The following is a 6,730-nucleotide window of genomic DNA, read 5'->3' on the forward strand; positions in this document are numbered from 1 at the left end:
ACAGTGGTCTAGCACTCGCTCATCAGCCACACGTGTCTGTTGTCATGCTAAGGATCCTTGAGATGTGAAGAGCGACGCCACGAGACAGGGAATGACTGGAAACGGGTGATTTGGAGCCTTGAATCAGGCTATTCGCTGTGGGAGCCCAATGTCATGGTCTGGGTTTGGCCAATGCCTGGGGAATGTTATCTGCCATCATGTTTGGTGCCAACAGTGCATTATGGGCGAGGCTGGGGTGTTTTAATGGTTAGGATATAGTCCCCATATTGTGCTTAAGAAAACGCTCTATGCAGAAGGATATGAATACATTTGACAGCATCGTCTTCTGTGCACAGTAAGGAATATTGTCATGCCAGCATGACAACGCACCTTGTCATATAACGGCATCTGCGACACAATGGCTTGTGGACAATAACATGTCTGCACAGAGTCCCGACCAGAACTTAACACAACTTCTTTGAGATGACTTAAAACGTCAACTTGGCTACAGACTCCAGCGTCTAACATCATTACCTTCTCGAGGATGGATCGGCTGTCCTTCCTCTGCAGACTTTCGGACACCTCATTAAAAGTGTTCCCAGCGGAGTTGGAGTGTCATAAAGGCGAAGGGTGGACACATCTCATATTAACGTCCGCTAATAAGTGTTAGGATACTTTTGATCCGACAGCATACACTTAAAACACAAAACAAAAACATCTCGAACAGAAGGAGCTATTATGAGAGGGGGAAGGTTAAGCTTTCCAATTAGACAGGTGAATAATCCCTTGGGGTCTCACTCCCAACAACGCCTTACGACTTTACACTATACAGAGTGTCTCAGAAGGAATAGTAAATATTTTAGGAGGTGATACTACAAACTAATTCGAATAAAATATTCCACAAAACTAAAAATTAAACTAAACTCCTCCACAACAGGCCATGAAGGCCCAACGGTACCGATGGTACCGACCCGCAGCCGTGTAATCCTCAGCCCATAGGCGTCACTGGATGCGGATATGGAGGGGCACACCGCTCTCCCGGCCGTATGTCAGTTTCCGAGACCGGAGCCGCTGCTTCTCAATCAAGTAGCTCCTCAGATTGCCTCACAATGGCTGAGTGCACCCCGCTTGCCAACAGCGCTCGGCAGACCGGATGGTCACCCATCCAAGTGCTAGCCCAGCCCGACAGCGATTAACTTCGGTGGTCCGACGGGAACCGGTGTTACCACTGCGGCAAGACCGTTGGCTGTTCCATAAAACACGTGAGCAATATTTATTGGTTACAGATATACACTGAGGTGACAAAAGACATGGGATAGCGATATGCACATATACAAATGACGGTAGTATCGCGTGCACCAGGTATGAAAGGGCAATGCATTGGTGGAGCCGTAATTTGTACTCAGGTGATTCATGGCCGCACGACGGGAATTAACAGACTTTGAACGCGGAATGGTAGTTGGAGCTAGCCATATGGAACATTCCATTTCCGAAATCGTTAGGGAATTCAGTATTCCGAGATCCACAGTGCCATAAGTGTGCCGAGAATCCCAAATTTCAGGCATCACCTCTCACCACGTACAGCCCAGTGGCCGACGGCATTCACTTAACGACCGAGAGCAGCGGCGTTTGCGTAGAGTTGTCAGTTCTAACAGACGAGCAACACCACGTAAAATAACCGCATAAATAAGCGTAGGACGTACAGCGAACGTATTCGCTAGGACAGAGCGCGAAATTTGGCATTAATGGGCTATGGCAGCAGATGACCGAGGACTTGCTAACATCGCGACATCGCCTGCAGCTCCTCTCCTGGACTCCATACCATATCGATTGGACCTTACAGAACTGGAAAACCGTGGCCTGATCAGATGAGTCCCGATTTTAGTTGATAAGAGATGGTGGTATGTTTCGAGTGTGACGTAGACCCTAGGAAGTCATGGACCCAAGTTGTCAACAAGGCATTGCGCAAGCTGCTGGTGCTTCTATGATAATGTGGGCTATGATTTATATAGAATACACTGGGCCCTGGTTATATTGGGCTACTTGAAGACAATTTGCAGCCATTCACGGACTTCATGTTTCCACACAACGATGCAATTTTTAGGGATGACAATGCTTCATGTCACTGGGCCACAACTGTTCGTAATTGCTTTGAAGAACATTCTGGATAGTTCGAGCGAATGATTTGGCCATCCTGACCCCCGACATGAATCCCTTCGAACATTTATGGAACATAATGGAGAGGTCAGTTCATGCACAAAATCCTACACAAACAACACTCTCGCAGTTACGGACGGTTATAGGGGCAGCACGGCTTAATATTTCTCAAGGACCTTCCAACGACATTCTGACTCCCTGCCACGTCGAAATGGTGCGCTACGCCGGGCAGAATGAGGCCCGACGTGATATTAGGAGGTATCCCACGACTTTTGTTACCTCAGTGTAATACGTTTAGATTGTAGACCAAACAAATACTCGCAGAATCTGTTAAGCAAAGGGAAATTATTAAGTAAAAGGTTTTTTTTTTCTTTTTACAACTTCAATGAACTCTCATTTCTCTTGATAACAGCACCTGTAGCTCTTCTAAGGTCATCTTTTCATTCTTTTTTGAGGGCAGCACTATTCATAGACCGGACGATCAACTTCTATTTGATGTTTACTTATTCTTTGGTGATTTCGTCTTTCAACCGTCCCCAGAGGCAAGAATTTAAAAGTTGATCATTTCTGCCAACTCATCCGAAGTGTCGCCTTACAACCAGAATGTGAAGGGGCCGCAATCTTGTAGTCGAAGGACTCTCTTCCAATAACGATGGAAGCTCATTTTCAAGAAAATCTACATAAAGGTGCCGGCCCTGAAAGATGATGGGGTAACACAATAGGTCTTATCTATAGCCTGTCTATCATACCACGCCACACATTTACAGTAAACCGTTCTTGATATTTACAAGCTGAAAAGCAAAACAGAAATGACAATCGATAAACCCACAATAACTGAATAACAACACATAAAATGCAAAGTTATCCCTGTAACCTGCTATATCTGCGGTATCAGTGGCATCTTCGGGTCATCGTCGACCGGATGCGTCCGGTGAACAGTGTGCTGCTGTCCAAATCATACTTTACGATCCCAGGTTGGTCAGCATATTGCGTTCTTTTCTGCTCGCCACTACTCCGGAAAGTATAGAGAATATAGATTTTACATTTCACTAAATGATGGTCACTTCCACAACATGTTCCTCTTTTAACTCTCACATCTCGAATTTTTAAACTGGCCTTTTGCCTCAAAATCAATAACTGATTTCCCCCTCTTGTATGGTTATACCATGTGAATTTATGTACATTCTTGTGAGCAAAGAATGTATTTTCTACTCGTAATTCATACCACTCCAATAAATCCGCTAACCTTTCCCGTTCTCACTCCTAACATCCTCCCCATACATCCCAATAGCCTTACTATTCCTCTCTTTCCCTACTCTGTTATCAAAATTTCTTGCCGGTATCAGTTCATAGCCACTTGCAACGGCTTCTACAGTCACTACCAGCATCTGTTCAAAATCGTCTTTTACTTTCAACGGCGAGGCCGGCCGGAATGGCCGTGCGGTTCTAGGCGCTACAGTCTGGAGCCGAGCGACCCCTCCGGTCGCAGGTTCGAATCATGCCTCGGGCATAGATGTGTGTGATGTCCTTAGGTTCGTTAGGTTTAATTAGTTCTAAGTTCTAGGCGACTGATGACCTCAGAAGTTAAGTCGCATAGTGCTCAGAGCCATTTGAACCATTTCAACGGCGAGTCTTCAGTTGGGGGATACACTGCCATCACTACATTCATTGCTCTAGCTCACAGATTGAGCTTTAACAACCTTCCATTAACTGCGTCCCATGAAACGCACGAAATAAAGCAGATATTCATAACCAGTGCCTTTCTTTTTTTGTTTCAGAAAGTACAGCAACATCAGTGTTGTGTTGTCTTATGTCCATTAGAAAATCTTGTTGTTTACTACGGATGTCCTGTACATTCCAGGTACCAAAAAGCAAAGTCCTTTCCGTTGTCGAATCTCATTAACACCATCCGAAAACCGAGGTATATTACTAGGTATTTTGGTTGGCTGTTTTTTCTGTGGATGGAGAGCTGACCCATCATAAAGCCCCCAACCTGGAGAACCAGGATTTGTCATCGGGGTTCTCTTCCCCAAGGAAAATTGGCGTCACCACGCCTCAGGGTTCTTCCTACCCTTTGATGAAGAAGATGGGAAAGGAATAAGTAGGACAGCAAGACGCTCTGAATCACTTAGTTCACCCATCGGCTCTTGTGAATAAGGAAAGGAAAGAAAAGGGAATGACAGGACGTTGCAGGACACACTTCAAAAATGGTTGAAATGGCTCTGAGCACTATGGGACTCAACTGCTGAGGTCATTAGTCCCCTAGAACTTAGAACTAGTTAAACCTAACTAACCTAAGGACATCACAAACATCCATGCCCGAGGCAGGATTCGAACCTGCGACCGTAGCGGTCTTGCGGTTCCAGACTGCAGCGCCTTTAACCGCACGGCCACTTCGGCCGGCGGACACACTTCGTCTGGCTACTCAGCCTTCTTTAATGATTGTTAAACCAAACGTTAGTGATGATTAAACTATGCTCTGTGTAAAATTCTACCAGGAGGCTTCCTCTTTCATTCGATTCCCCCATTCCATATTCACCTACTATTATTGCTTTTCTTCCTTCCTCTATTATAGAATTCCAGTCCCCATAATTAAATTAAGTATCTGAATAATTTCTTTCATCTCATCGCACATTCCTTCAACCTCATCATCTGCGGAACTAGTTATCATATAAACTTGTACTACAATGGTGAGTGTGGGTTTTGTGCATGTCATGGCTACCATAAAGCGTTCAATATGCTCTTCATTGTACCTTACCCGCATTCCAATTTTCTTTTTCATTATTAAACCTACCCCTACATCACTTCTATTTGATTTTGTATTTATAATCCTGTATTCACCTGGCCAAAAGTCCTGTTCCTCCTGCCACTGAACTTCACTAATTTCGACTGTATGTAACTTCAACCTATCCATTCCCCTTTTTAAATTTTTTAACCTACATGCCCGATTAAGGGATCTAACATCCCGCTCTTCGATCCGTAGAAGCCAGATTTGTTTCTCCCGATGAAAACATCCTCTTGAGGAGACTCCATCTGGAGATACGAATGGGGGACTATTTTACCTCTGGAATATTTTACCCAAGAGGGCGCCATTGTCATTCAAACAGACAGTAGAACTGCATGCTCTCGGGAAAAGTTACGGCTGTAGATTCCACTTGCTTTCAGCCGTTCGGAGTACCAGTACAGCATGGTCGTTTTGGTTGATGTTAGAAGGCCAGATCAGTCGATCATACAGACTTTTGGCGCTGTAACTACTGAAAAGGCTGCTGCCCCTTTTCAGGAAACACACGTTTGTCTGGCTCCTCAACAGATACCCCTCCGTTGTGGTTGCGCCTACGGTACGGCTATCTGTATGGCTGAGGTATGCAAACCATTACACCCGCGGCAAGTTCCGTGGTTAATGGGGAGGGAGGGGGAGGGACAGGCTGTAAACAGTATTTATAGAAAAGTTGAAAGTTTCAATGTTTCGTTCAGGTTATATTCGAAAAATATTGTTTTCTACGGTGAAACTGGGGGATGTTGTAAAAATAAAACATAAACAATACAGCTTAATCATATAGCACCAGAAAACACAATTTCCTCAAAAAAAGGCAAAATATAAAAAAATTGCAATAGAAAAACATATCAAACATCGCTTCAGTACTTCGTCGAGCTTATTTAAAACATGTTTCTATTAATGCTAAACAACTTTCACACTTGTCAATAATAACACTGTACCCTCGACTTCGATCATGATAAAGAATGTTCTGTTGAGTAAAAATAACGACAATAATTATATATATTGTTTTGTGTTTGTGCATATAAACTGTACTTGGAACAAAACTGATTGCTTTGGTTACATAAAAGAGTAGAAGTTACGCGAGCAGCCTATTTTTATTACTTATAAAATGCAATTTGCATTTTGTAAGGATATAAAATGCACAATGGGCTAAGGCTGAAAACCGTGCGACTCCAGTTATGGGCAGAACAAACAAACAAAAAGAAGTCATCGGCTCCCAGTTTCTGCCTCGTACATTTATTTACGTTTCTTTCTGATAACAGTTCTGCCAGTAATCCTACCATTTACTACTTCATGTACTTGGTGTACCAAAACTGCCGAACCGTAGTTGTGGTGGAGTGCGACTCTAGGCGCCACGCAAACACGCCACCAGAGAACACTGGATTCACATTATCTCACGGCCTGTGACTGTTACTGGATGGCGCATCCTTTTAAGCAATCGCACTCAGAGAGTGACTCTACAAACTTATAAACCTTAGTGCAAAAGACTGCAGTGAGGAAATTATTTCAGCGTAGCACGCCGCTACTAAGCACTACTACATGTCAGTGGCTAATTGGACTGTATCAGTATTTAAGACTCACTGTATGCAACTGAGCACCACAGAAGCACCTACAGCACTTCGAAGTTATGTATACCTCATTTATTAAGTTCACATATTGGAAATAAACTTAATGTGTTAACTTCTTGTAGATGTCTGGCCGCTTAAACTGCTGACACATCGGCATCTCATAACTAATACAAAAATAGTTCAAATGGCTCTAAGCACTATGGGACTTAACATCTGAAGTCATCAGTCCTCTAGAACTTAGAACTAC

At 43.7% G+C, this 6,730-nt stretch overlaps 1 pseudogene; it reads right to left on the minus strand.

The window, feature by feature from the left end:
- Nucleotides 1-1,108: 1,108 nt before the first annotated feature.
- LOC124607997 lies at nucleotides 1,109-1,226 on the minus strand (annotated as a pseudogene).
- Between the last annotated feature and the right edge of the window lie 5,504 nt (nucleotides 1,227-6,730).

The sequence above is a fragment of the Schistocerca americana genome, chromosome 3 (genome assembly GCF_021461395.2).
Source record: "Schistocerca americana isolate TAMUIC-IGC-003095 chromosome 3, iqSchAmer2.1, whole genome shotgun sequence".
In the NCBI taxonomy this organism is placed as follows: Eukaryota; Metazoa; Arthropoda; class Insecta; order Orthoptera; family Acrididae; genus Schistocerca; species Schistocerca americana.